We start from the raw sequence: 13,992 nt of genomic DNA on the forward strand, positions 1-13,992 counted from the left end.
AAATAGATAAATAAACTTTTTAATTGAAAAGTACTTTACCGTACTTTTGTAAAGGGCACCGTTTACCACTTATGTCATTTTTTTGTTAAAATTAAAAAAAAACTATTTTTTTTAAACTTTTGAAGGCCACCCCTAACAACTCTTTTCGATTGCAAATTAGCCCTCACAAATTTTATTTTATTTGGACCGCCCGTTATCCAGATTTTTAAGCGAAAATGGCGTTCGAATGGTGAACGCCCGAAATGTCAAAATCACGCAGTGGTACCAACATTACGGAAAAAGTGTGCAATGACATGACAGCCACATTTTTTTCTAATGTTGGTGCTACTGCGCGATTTTGACATTTTGGACGTTCAACATTTGAACGCCATCTTCGCTTAAAAACCTGGATACATTTTTTCAAAAAAATTGGGCATTCAACTTTTAGTGAAAACAAAATTAAACAAAGAAGAAGGGATTTTTTCAGAGTGAATCTATTCCTTTTGAATAGTCTCAATTATAATAGAGTCATCTACGTGCGCATGTATTGCGTATACGTACACGAAAAAGATTAAGGTTGAATTTTGTACCCGCCAGCAAAACAAATGGTGTGCAAGTGTGCGTGAGAGCGGGCTTAGATAACTCTATCTACAACTTTATCGAAGACACCAAATCGATCAGAAAATCCCATCTTAAGGTCTAGGTGCAGCAAAATTGTCTGGAGACTTTGTGAAAATCTAGTGAAAATTCTTCTTTCATCAATCTCATTTTAGGTTGATTTTATGACCTAAAATGACCTAAAAAATTTTTAAATCCGAGATGGCGGCCAAAATGGCCGTGAAAACATATTGAAAAAAATGCATTTATTTATTTATTTAAAAGGCAATCAAACATTCAAATTTTACTAAAATGGGGTCAAATTTAATGTAAAATGTAAAAATAATAAAAAATACGAAAAAATTGTTTTGTTTATGATTCGATTATCCGAAGTTCCATACAAAACTTCGGATAATCGAGTCTGGATTGTATTAGAAAATAAAAGGAAACTAGGAATAATACGTTTTGAATAGTTTCAAATTTCAATGTTCCGCCTTATACCCAAACAAAACTTCGCTCACACTGACTGATGAGCAATATACTGACATTCTTTGACAGCTCTTCTGCCAACCAATGACGAGACCATCTCAGGACTGTTCCACCGCGCACAAATTCTCCTAGAAGAGACTTATTGCGTTCTATCTCTTCACCACTAACAAGTGCTCGTGGTGCAGTGCTGAGAGGTTGGACTCTCATTGTTATCCGAGCATTCGTTGGTGAAGGTTGTCTGAATCAACATGACTCGTCGCGTCCCGGCGCAAAACGCCGGCAATATTGCCCTACCTGCGGCTCAAGCAGGCAAAAAAGTGGGAATTTCCAAAAGGAAGGTTGAGGCCTCAACTGATGGCCAAAACCGGAATTTCAAAAGGAAGGTGCTTTTGGAAGTGACATCGAACAGCAAAAAGACGAAAAGAGCGACGGTACTGTACCGATGGATGAGGAGGAGGAGAACTCTTCATCGCACGAGGAGCAGCTTTTGAAGAACAACAAGTTTGCTGGACTGCCTGACGAGGACCAGGTAGCGGAAGCAAAGGAGAATGAAGTGAAACAGCGAAAGGAGAAACTGCCTCCTTTTTATGTGCGGCAATCAGCAGCAACGATCGACTTTCGTGCGGGGCTGGTTGAACTCATCAAGTCTGGGAAAGTCAAGGCAACATTCGTCTGTGTCAGGACGGATTTAAGGTGCTGGTGCAATCCAGGCAGCACTATCAACTGGTCAAGGATTACTTGACCGAAAACGAGGCGAGTACTTTACCCATGATGTCGTCATGGATAAGCCGTACAAAATCGTCGTCAGAGGTCTGTACGACATGCCAGTGGAGGAATTAGCTGCCGAGCTAAAAGTTTTGAAACTGGATGTGTTGGCCGTGCACAAAATGAGCCGACGCAACAAAGACATCAAGTACCGTGACCAGCTCTACCTGCTGCATTTGGCTAAGGGATCGACGACGCTTCCTGAGCTGAAGGCAATCCGAGCGGTTTTCAACATTATCGTGTCGTGGGAGCGATACCGACCAGTGCATCGTGACGTCACACAATGCTCCAACTGCCTGGGTTTCGGGCACGGAGGTAAGAACTGCCACCTGAAGCGTCGTTGCGCCAAATGTGGTACCGAGGAAAAGGCAAATGCACTTGGGCTTCATTTTGTTAGTTCACATAATCTTGGCGCTTCCATGACCAGCCGTAAAGAAACATCAGTTGCCAATAGTATTTCAACAATCAATGACTCTACCTTTGAATTTCCTGCAGATTCCCATGTTTCTGGTGAGGAAGTCAAAGTTGCAGTTAAACAAATGAAAAATAAAGCTCCTGGCTTTGATAACATTTTAATCTAGTGTTGAAAAAACAGAGTGATCAGTTCTTTCAACATCTAGCCAATATTTTCAATAAATGTTTGCAACTTGGTTACTTCCCCACCAATTGGAAGCTGGGCAAAGTCATACCAATTTTGAAGCCTCAAAAGATCCAACATCGCCAACAAGTTATCGTCCCATTAGTCTTTTGAGTAGTCTGTCCAAACTCTTTGAGAAGGTCATCTATTCAAGGCTTTTGGATTTTACCAACGATAATAATATAATTTTGAATGAGCAGTTTGGCTTCCGAAAGGGACATAATACTGCTCATCAGCTTACGAGTAACTAAAATCATCAAGCAGAACAAGCTTGAGTCTAAATCAACTGCTATGGCTTTGTTGGATGTTGAGAAGGCTTTTGACAATGTTTGGCATGATGGTTTGATACATAAACTGTATTTATACGGTTTTCCAATGTATCTTATCAAAATTATCCAGCACTATCTTTCGGAGAGATCGTTCAGGGTTTTTCTGAATGGGATTGCTTCTGGATTATTCAACATTGATGCTGGGGTTCCCCAAGGAAGTATTCTTGGCCCACTTCTGTACAATATTTTTACATCTGATTTGCCTACTCTTCCTGGTAATGGTGTGTTGTCACTTTTGCTGATGACACTGCCGTTATTTATAAGGGTAAAATAACCAGATATTTAGTTGGCCGTCTTCAGAAGGGTCTTGACGTTCTTTCCGAATACTTTGGCGACTGGAAAATTCGCATAAATGCAGCCAAAACTCAAACCATCATTTTTCCACTTTCCAAATCGGCCAGATTTGTCCCAAAGGATGATGTTTTGATTAAAATGAATGATGTTTCAATACCCTGGTCAAAGGAAGTTGTCTATTTAGGTCTCATACTTGACTCGAAACTATTGTTTCGGCAGCATGTAGATAAAATATTGAACAAGTGCAGCATTCTCATCAGGTGTTTGTATCCTTTAATTAACAGAAAATCAAAGCTATCTTTGAAAAATAAGCTAGCAGTTTACAAACAAATAATTTACCCCGTTATTGAGTATGCAGTACCTGTTTGGGAGTGTTGCGCTAGAACTCATAAATTGAAGCTCCAGCGTGTCCAAAACAAGGTACTCAAAATGGTTTTGAATGTTCCTGGCTGGACAAGATCAAGTGAGGTTCATGAATTAGCAGAAGTAAAAATGTTGGATCAGAAGATTCAAGAAAAATGTTTGAAATTCAGGGAAAAATGTGCTATATCTGAATACCCCTTGATTCAAGGATTGGTTTAGTTTATTGTAAGTTTAAGTTAGTTTTAGGTTAGGTTATGTTTTCTTAACAATTTTTTTTCCTCGTTGTACCTAGAGTTACAAAAATGATAAATCATATACTTTTAAAGTTATGAAAATGAACAGTGTTTAAATCACGGAAAGCAAACTAAAGCTGAAGAGCCACAGCTGAACACTTATTATGTAAACCAAATGTAATTATTATAAGAAAGATTCAATAAAGTATATTTAATTCAAAAAAAAAAAAAAAAAAAAAGGTTGGACTCTCATCCAAACCCGAGCATGGGTAAATAACAAGGGAAATGCGTTATAATACCTTTCTCTGGTATCAATACCAAATTTTGGTATTCTTGGACCCTTTAAAATTTGTCTTAAGGATTATGCAAGAGCAAAATGTGGTATCATACCAATTTAAGGTATTGTTTTGATATTGCAAAATTGCAGAATTTGTCAATGATCGAAAACCACATTTTGGTATTCTTTTGGTATTACAGTATTTTATCAAATTCCTCTGCAATTTTGACAAAATAATTGATTTTGCGCTATAATGATGTCTCAAAGCGAATGCTTTCATTCAAAACCGGAAATTTCAAACTTGATTTTAAACATTTTTGATATACCCCCTATAGAAATGACTTGAAATTGTGGAAAATATTCTAAGTCAGGATGGCAAATTTTGGTATTATTTTGGTATTAATGTGTTTTATCAAATTCCTCTGAAACTATGGGAAAATTTTGACCAATTTTGACAAAATAATTAATTTTGCGCTAAAATGATGTCTCAAAGCGAATGCTTTCATTCAAAACAAAATTTCAAACTTGATTTTAAACATTTTTGATATACCCCGTACAGAAATGACTTGAAATTGTGGAAAATTTTCTAAGTCAGGATGGCACATTTTGGTATTATTTGAATATTGAAAGGTTTCATCAATTTTCTCTGAAACTATGGGAAATTTGCTAAAAAAAATTTACGAGTTAATTAATTTTGCGCTTAAATGACTTGAAACCCAAAAATGTTAAAGATGATTTTAAAAAGTGTGATATAGCCACTAATATTTTTTCAAAAACGTTGAAATATCTCTAAGTCAGGATAACCAAATACTTTGAAAACGAGTCAATCGACAGATTAATGAATTTTGGTGAATTTCAATTCAGTTTCATTTTAATAATACTTATTTTCAATCTTGTTATTTTCAGAAGCTTCAAGAACTTCAAGCACAGGCCGTTCATTAATGACAAATGCATTCGGTGTGGTGAAGAATATCACTAATAACAACATGGAATCATCAGGTGAGTAGATTTGGCTGTTGCATATGAATAATTTCCGTTTTTTCACTAATTGCAACTGCTGCACTAAAAATGGTATGAAAATACCAAATTTTGGTATTACTTGTTCAAATACCAGCGACCATAATGTGCTCTTAGTTGCCCAGTAATAGATGGTAAAATACCATGAAATCATACCAAAATCATGTATGTGAAAGACCACAGGAATACCAAAATATGATTTTCAAGGGCATGGGAATACCTAAAAATAAAACCATGGCAATACCAAGTTTTGGTATTCAAGCAATGTTCAAAATCCAGAAGACCTCAACTTGGTATTGAAATGGTTTTATTTTGAGGTATTATTTTACCCTTGGAATAACATGGTTTGGTATTGTTGTGCCTTACACATACAAGATTTTGGTATGATTTCATGGTATTTTACCATCTATTACTAATAAGGCATTCAGTCGCTATTAAATTGCAAGTTAAATTTGGTAATTTGGTATTCCCGTGTTATTTACCCCTGCTCGGGAAGGGAAATGGTTCGAATCTCGATGGATAAATTACCATTTATGTTTTTTTTTTTTTCAAGTTGAAATCAAAAATAAAATTCAACACTCATTCTTTCAATTTAAGAACCCCATTCCCGCAACCACAACATTTACGATACAGTGCACACGCTGCGCCCACATGTCCAGCCCGGGATGGTTGTCCGTTAGATTGCTCCAAGTGTGTGTATGCGCGTGACCGTCTACATCCACGCAACGCGCAACAGGTCCAGGCCCCACGATAACGGCCGCCAAAGAGAAACTCCCCGACCACGAAATACCTGTTGGCTGGCTGGCCGGTTGGCCACGGATCTTCGTCGGAATGCAGAAATGACCATCGACGTTGGTCAGATCGGGACTCTCCTCGCTCTCTCTCTCATTGGTTTTTTCTCTCTCTCTCTTTGAAGATCTGAGTTTGTTCGTTGCGAGTTGTCCACGTTGAAGTGTCCATAATTGAAGAGAAACTGGTCTTGATCACACGTACGTGTGTGTGTGTGTATGTGTGTACATTATTACTGGACATGGCTCAAGACAAAACTTGTTGTAACAGAGCTGTTTTTAGCTGGTGTGGTCTTGATTTGTGGAGAAAGTCGAGCGAGTTTTGAGATTTCAAGTTGGCTTGAGAAATTGAGAGCGAGCGAGAGAATTTCTTCCGAGAGCGAATCTAGATTGGTCTGGTGAAAAATGAAGAGAAAATGACGAGGCAAGAATTGAGGACATCACCACTTTTGGAGCTAAAGTTTGAAGGTGGGAAATGGATTGGTTAGCTTCTTTTTGGAGAATGCCGCCGCTGGCCACCGGTTGATGGATGAAGGGTGATGATGATGATGATGATGATGATGATGGTCGTGATGCTAATCTGTTTGTTTTCTTTATTGAATAATCCCATCATAGAAGAATTAGGAGAGAAGGAAGAAAAAGGTTCGATGAAGGTTTTTTTTTCTTTTATGTCATTGGAAGGGTTGGGGATGGAATAGAAGGTTATTAATCCTTTGGAAATAAATGAGAGATTATTAATACAGGTTGAAAATTAGTATTGATGGAGTGATTTCAGCCTTTTAAAACACCGGCTCCACACTAAGCTTGCGGTTTCTGTCTCACAAACAGAAGGTTCATGGATCAAACCCCCAAACAACATTTATTAAAAAACATTTATTCAGAGGCATTACATTTTTTTGTGACACAGAATAACTTAAGGTTAAGCCGTTGATCATTTTCGAAGAAAATTGATCATTATTCTAAAATTATCTGTATTGCATTCAATTTAACCAAAAGAACCAGCATGTGCTGGTTGTTGCCAAAATTGTATATAATTCTGTAGTACAATCATTGACGACCTTGTTGGCAATAATTGTTTAATGACGATTTTCATAACTTTACAAGGAATGGGATGATCGTTACCGAAAAGTATCAACACATGTAGGGTACTTTTCTAAACAAATTGTAGAAGGAATTTTGTGAAAATATTGATCGCGACGCAAAATTTATATCTTTGAACAGAATCACGACAAAGTCTTCACGTTAAGTGTTCATTAATATTTAATTTTTCACCACAATTATTTTGTATTTCAGAAAACATTTATTCTTGCATTTATTACATTTTTCAATTTTTAATCATTGAAGAAATATGAAAAAAAAAATCAAAGTTCATTCAGATTTTTTTGATATGGGATCCCAGAACGAAAATAGACATTTTTGAAAATTCTTAAATATTTTGAAAATATTCGACTGTATTTAAAGTTTTTTTTTATATTTTTTGCTAGATTAAGTATTTTGAAAATTTACATCCCCACTCTTGGCCACAAAAAAGTCCTTGACCTCAACCAGGACTTATAAGACCATTGAAAATATTATTTCATGTTTTTGTTCCCCTCTCCTATTTCAAGAACCCCCCAGAAAATCAGTTGACCAGAATAAATATTGCTCTAAATTTAAATTTCTTTTTAAATACTTGTACTTGTACAATTGATGGAAAAATATTGAAAATAAATTGCATAACTTTTATTTCTGAATCCTAATCAAATATGGTACTTTTGGACTTTTAGATAACTTTGAATTGGAACCACTGATCCGAAAAAGACACAAAACCTGACAAAAAAAAAATATTTCAAGAAAAATCCTTGATATTTTGCAAATTTTCGATAGGAGAATAACTAGAATAATGTTTAAAGCACGTTTCAAAAGTTTCCGCTTTATAATTTTTAAAAGGGGGCTTGGAATTTGAATTTTAGTTTTCAAAATGTTTTGGTTTTGATCTCAAAAAAGCACACATATTTTAAATTTTATATTGTCAATCAGTATTTTATTTTGTTTATATTTCATTTACAAATATATTCTTGTTAATTTTGGAAAGAAAGTTTAGCTTTACTTATTCCACTAATTTACTCTCGATGGTTCAAGAAACCTCAATTAAAAGGCATTTCCTATGCAAAGGATGATTGCAAATCGTCGAAAACTTTTTGTTATTAAGTAAATATCCATCAAGGAATAACATTGCATACAAGATAAAAAAATGCTGGGCAATATTCATTTACAAAAAATTATGGAATGTACTCAATATATGAAATTTGAAGATTTTTTTTGGAAAAGGTCCAATAAACCAAATTGCCATTTTTTGCTTTTTGGGTGTTTTTGAAACAGCCTTGAGTCAAGGGTATTAAAACAACCAAAAAGCAAAAACTGAAAATTTGGTTTATTGGACCTTTTAAAAAAAACTCCAGATTTATTTAAATTTATTTTCTAACATTTTATTTATCCCAGCATATAATTTTTGTTCCTCGGTTTTGCCTGGAAAAGGGTGACAAAGTTATAAAAACTAAATTTAAATTTGATTCTAATTTTTTTTTGGTTTTGTGAATCGAAATCATAAATGCAAAAAAACGAAAATGACAATATTTAATTCTTTAAGTAAAAACCAACATAGAATTAACAAGTTGTCAATTTATCTAAATTTTGACACTATTGGCAAAAATTGAAAATTAACAAAATATTATTCAAAGGGTAATTGGACTTAGAGAAAATTTTGAAATGTTTTCAAAATATGAAATTTCAAGATTAAGACTCGATTATACGAAGTTTCGATTATCCGAAGGTTTGAATGGGACTTCGGATAATCAAAGCACGAAGAAAAAAAAATTGTTTCGTATTATTTTTTTGATGTTATTATTTTTTCACTTTTAACATGAAATATGAATTCTGCTACCCCATTTTAGTCAAATTTGAATAGTTGATTGCCTATTGAACTAAAAAATGCATATTTTCAGTATTTCAGCAACGCCATTTGGGTTGCCATCTGGACTTAAAAATTCTAAATAACTTTAGAGTAGTTCAGGGGTCATACTTAAGTTCAATAATCCGTGATTTGATTATCCGAAGTGAAATTTTACCAAGGTCTTTGGATAATCGAGTCTGGACTGTATTGGCAAAAATAGAAAATTAGCAAAATATTTTTCAAAAGGTAATTGGATTGAGAGAAAATTATGAAATGTTCTCAAAATATGAAATTTCAAGATTAATTTAAACTACCAAAAGTTTATTTTTTGTTCAAAATTTTAATGTTGTATTTTAACTTTGCCACCCCTATTTTCAGGCAAAACCAGAAAATAGGGGTGGCAAAGTTAAAATACAACATTAAAATTTTATTCTCCTTTTTTTCTGAGAAAATATTTTAAATGCTTTTACACGATTTTAAAATATTTCACATCATCGAAACATTCATGTAAAAATATTTTTTCATAACTTTTTTTTGGTTCATTTATTAGGAATTCGAGATTATCCGACGGTTTTTATGGGACTTCGAATAACCGAACCATGAACAATAGTTTTTTTTTCTCTATTTTTAAATTACATTCTAATAACATCATATTCGAGTTTTGGACTCCCTTTTTTGTGAAATTTGAAAGGTTGATTGCCTATTAAATTACCAAATGCATTTTTTCACCGCCATTATGACCGCCATGTTGGATCCAAAAATTCTACATCCATTTAGAGAAATTTAGGGATCATACTGAAGTAAGAGATCGAAAAAAAAATCGTGATTCGATTTCTGGACTGTTAAAATCAACATAGAGTTATCGAGTTATCAAAATTTCGATACCATTGGCAAAAAAAATTAACAAAATATTTTTAAAAGGGAAAATTCTAATATCTTCTCAAAATATGAAATTTTGAGAATAATCTAAGGGTCCGAGAATAAAATTTTTGTTACTCAGTTTTGCCTGAAAAATGTTTGGCAATGTTAAAAAAAAATGAATTTTCAATTACATTCTTTTTTTAAGGGATATTATTATTAAATCCGCAAAAATCGAGTTGCCAGTACCTTAATTTAAAAAAAATGTTTTTTTGCAATGAAAAAAAAAATCAATTATTGAAAAATAATATTAGACAAAAGCTTTTTCATTGCGATTAGGCCGTGACAAAAACATTAAAAAATATTTGTACTTTGCAATTTTTTTTTTCAAAAGGCATCAAATGTAAACATTAAATGTAAACATTAAATCTGGAGTTTATTTTGAAAAGGTCCAATAAACAAAATTTCAAGTTTTGGCTTTTTGGGTGTTTTTGAAACCGGCTTGAGTCAGGGGTATTAAAAACACCCAAAAAGCAAAAACTGAAAGTATGGTTTATTGGACCTTTAAAAAAAACTCTAGAAATGTAATCTGCTTTCGTAAAGTCTGGAAAGATTCCAATTTTTTTATTTTCTGATCATTTTATTACCACCCTAACCGCTGACCATCATTGAAAGGCATTTCTTTCAAGGTCTTGTCTCTCAATCAACTCGCGCGCAAGTGCTCAACTTTCTCCCACTTGCTTTCGAGAGAGAGAGAACTCCTCCAAAAAAGAGCACGATCACGATCAAGTTCAAGGAGACTCTTCACGAGTGAGAGAGCGCGAATCAAACTTCTCTGCTGCGAGAGCGCGCGAGAGATCGGAGAAATTGGCTTCTTCGGGCCCGGAGTCTGCGACCGTGGCCGCGGCTACGGTTCCACTATCAGCTTATTCCGTCGTTACGTCTTCCCGGGGTAACACGTGTGTGTCCGTCCCGCAAGATCCGATTCGTGGCCAAAGAGGGTGAAATCCGCAGCATCCCCGCGCAGACCCCCTCTCTCTCGCTCTCTCTCGTGGCCTCCCCGTCGCCGAATGGGGGAAAGTTGTTTCAACCTGGTAGGCCTATAAACGGTTAGTTCGTGGTGCGGTCGTTTTTTTTTTGGTGCAAGGTTTTTTTTTGTACATTTCTCGGAGTGTTTGAGGCGACAAGTTCAAGTTCAAGTGCTGCGCGACAGTTATACCTTTTTGGCGAGTGAGTTTCGTTTTTCGCTGTGAAATTAGTTCATTTTCGTCACTAAAACAAATAAAAATTGTAAAAAAAGTGTCAATAAAAAGAAGAAACCAATAAAAAAACGTAAATTTGATACACTCAAAGAAAAAAAGGAAAAAAAAAACGCAAGAACCAGAGCCCGAAAAAAATAAAGGATAATTGGATTCAAAAAATCATCGTTCAGAGAACAAGTTGGAAGCAATTCGAGGTTGTAGTTTTTTTGGTCGGATGCCGTCCTGAAAAAAAAACGAGAAGAGTGGTTTCATTTTCACCCGAGGGAAAGGTTTTTGAAGGGGAAGAACGTACCGATTTGGAGGAGGAAAAAACAACTCACATTCGAAGCAGGTGACGCGAGCCCTTTGCCCGAAGCCGACCCCGGCGAAAGGAGAGGAATTTTTCGAAGAGTGGATATTGCATCGGAGCTATCTTTTTTTTCTTCGGTTCGTGGTCGTTGGTGGTGAGTATTATCAATGATTTTTTTTATAGTTATGGTTAACTATGAGTTCAGAAAAAAAAACTATTAAATATACAACAAAATCATAATGTTTTATTTTAATCGGAAGTAGAAAAATCGAACAAAGCTGAAAAACATTTCATTGCTTTCAAATTATTAGGGAAGAAAGAGGCGAACCCGAAAATAATCTAACTTGTTAAATAATAAATTGATAAAATAGATTAAAACATACAGAAAATGTTATCAGTATGAATTAAATTCTGTTGAGGGATCCATGTTTGGATATCTCATGGCGGAATGATACTCAATGATATTCAATTTTTTCGAATTTTTACCATGACATAATTTTAATCATTACATATTTGGAGTTCAAAATGATGATGATTTGAAACAAAGAACCGATAAAAAACAAATCTCATATAAGATTTAAACAAACCACTATCATTTTCGTAAACTTAATTGTAAAAATTGTTTAACTAGTCATTTTATAACATTTTTGTTTTGTTTCTTCCGAATCTGTGATACCGTAAATAGGGGTGACTTTGACAGGATTTCAATTTATTATTGGAATATTTTCCAACTGGTAAGGTTTTTCTCAAGATTTTCTCAAAGTCCATCCACTATTTTAGAAAAAAAGTTTTTTCAATAATGTTTAGAAAAATAATCACGTTGGAATTTCTTAGTTTAAATTCCGGAGTAACATTTGAAAGTCATAGTTTTTCTTGTTAAATCAGATTTGAGGTGTTCGAACTTTTTTTTTACGGCAAATGTACCATTACTAAGGTTGCTGGAATAGTTTTTAAGAAAACAAAATCAATGTTTATATTTAGTTAACTATGTTTAAAAGCTGTTTAACAAAATACATCCAAATTTTAGACAAAATTGTTAAAAAGTCGGAATTTTGCCTAAAATTCGTTAAATCTAGTATTGTTCATAATATTGTCGATTTATATTGCATTTGAAACTGAATTCGAAACACGAATCACAAGTTTTCACAATTTATATGAACTTTAATCAACAGAAATTGCTAATAAATTTGGATTTTTTTATCATGTTTCAAAAACACATATTATTTATTATTTACAAACTTATTTTTACCTGGAAAATGGAAAATTGTTCAAAACTTCTGAAAACGCATTCCGTTTATTGATTCAAAATCATGTTCATTAAGAAAATTTACGACACTTTGAGAAGTTTAAAATAATGTCTTTCATCAATATTTTCTCAATTATAGTTAACTAACTTTTTAAACTTTTCAAAATTTAATGAAAAGCTTTTCTTGAGGTACTTTGAGCACTTCTCGACTACGGTCAGTATGATTCCAAACCATTCCGTACGTATTTAGTTTATATTCTTCATTTTGCGGAAAACTCTCAAACCTATCAAAGTTTTACAATACCTAACATTGTTTTTTTTACATTTTGCACATTTTTTTCATTTTAGAATGATGTACTATTTGTTTTTTGAGTTTAATTGAATTTTAGATGTTTAAAAAAAAAGTTTGATCCGAATATCATTTTCATCAAAACATTTGGAATCCGCCCTCAATAAAAGGGTATACATAACAATTAAGTGCTCATAATTTTTCATGCAGTTGCTGACCGTCAATCCTTTGGGATCATCGAAAGGTTCTTTTGTTTGCCATTCGAATAGTAGATCGATTGATCCAGATATTGTTTTCTTCAAAATATTCTAGATTCGGCTTCAAAATTACGAATAAATAACAAGTTAAGTGCTCATAACATTTGATAGGACTGTCAGATCTTACGTATTATTGGAGCGCCTGGAAGGTCATTTGATTACCCATCCAACGATAAGTCGCATGACGTATCCGGACATTAATTCCATCGTAATATCTATGATCCCATCCAAATCCGATCTAAAAAAAAGTGTATAAATTACACTTAAGTGCTCAGAACTTTTGATAAAGTTGTCAGATCTTCAATATTTGTTCTCGTTGGAATATTTATGTAAATACCTTTCTTAAAACATAAAATATTACGGTTTTGCCTTCCTCACGTTACTGAGGAAAGGCTATAAAATCACTCGAAAAATGAACTTCTCAATTAGACCTCCTAGACCCACCTTCATGTATACCTATCGACTCAGAATCAAATTCTGAGCAAATGTCTGTGTGTGTGGTGGGATGTTGATCAAAAAATTGTCACTCGATTATCTCGACATTGGCTTAACCGATTTTGTCCGTTTTGGCGTCATTCGATCCGTCTTGGGGTCCCATAAGTCGCTATTAAAAATTATGCAGTTTAGTTAAGTACTTCAAAAGTTATGCTAAAAAAACGATATTAGCAAAAGTCCGGAAGATTGTAAAAAGGGTGGTTTTTGTTAGAAAACCCGTCATGCTATACATTGTCAGAAAGGTATTTAAAAGACCTTTCTAACGCGTCCATGACATTGAAGATCTGACAACCCTATCAAAAGTTATAAGCACTTAAGTGTTATTTATACGCTTTTTGGAGGCCGGATCTCAGATATGTTGATGAAAACGTTGTCCGGGCCTTTCATGCGACCTATCGTTGGATAGGTATTCAAAAGAGCTTTCTAACGCGTCCAAAACATTGACAATCTGACAACCCTATCAAAAGTTGTAAGCACTTAAGTGTTATTTACGCACTTTTTGCATTTTGGATAGCACCCTTTAAATGTGAGGAAGGCGCCAACCACCCAAGGGTGGATTAAGTAACGTTTTTTTTTTTTTAGAAAACCTCCCGTTG

Source organism: Culex quinquefasciatus, chromosome 1 (assembly GCF_015732765.1).
Source record: "Culex quinquefasciatus strain JHB chromosome 1, VPISU_Cqui_1.0_pri_paternal, whole genome shotgun sequence".
Taxonomy (NCBI): domain Eukaryota; kingdom Metazoa; phylum Arthropoda; class Insecta; order Diptera; family Culicidae; genus Culex; species Culex quinquefasciatus.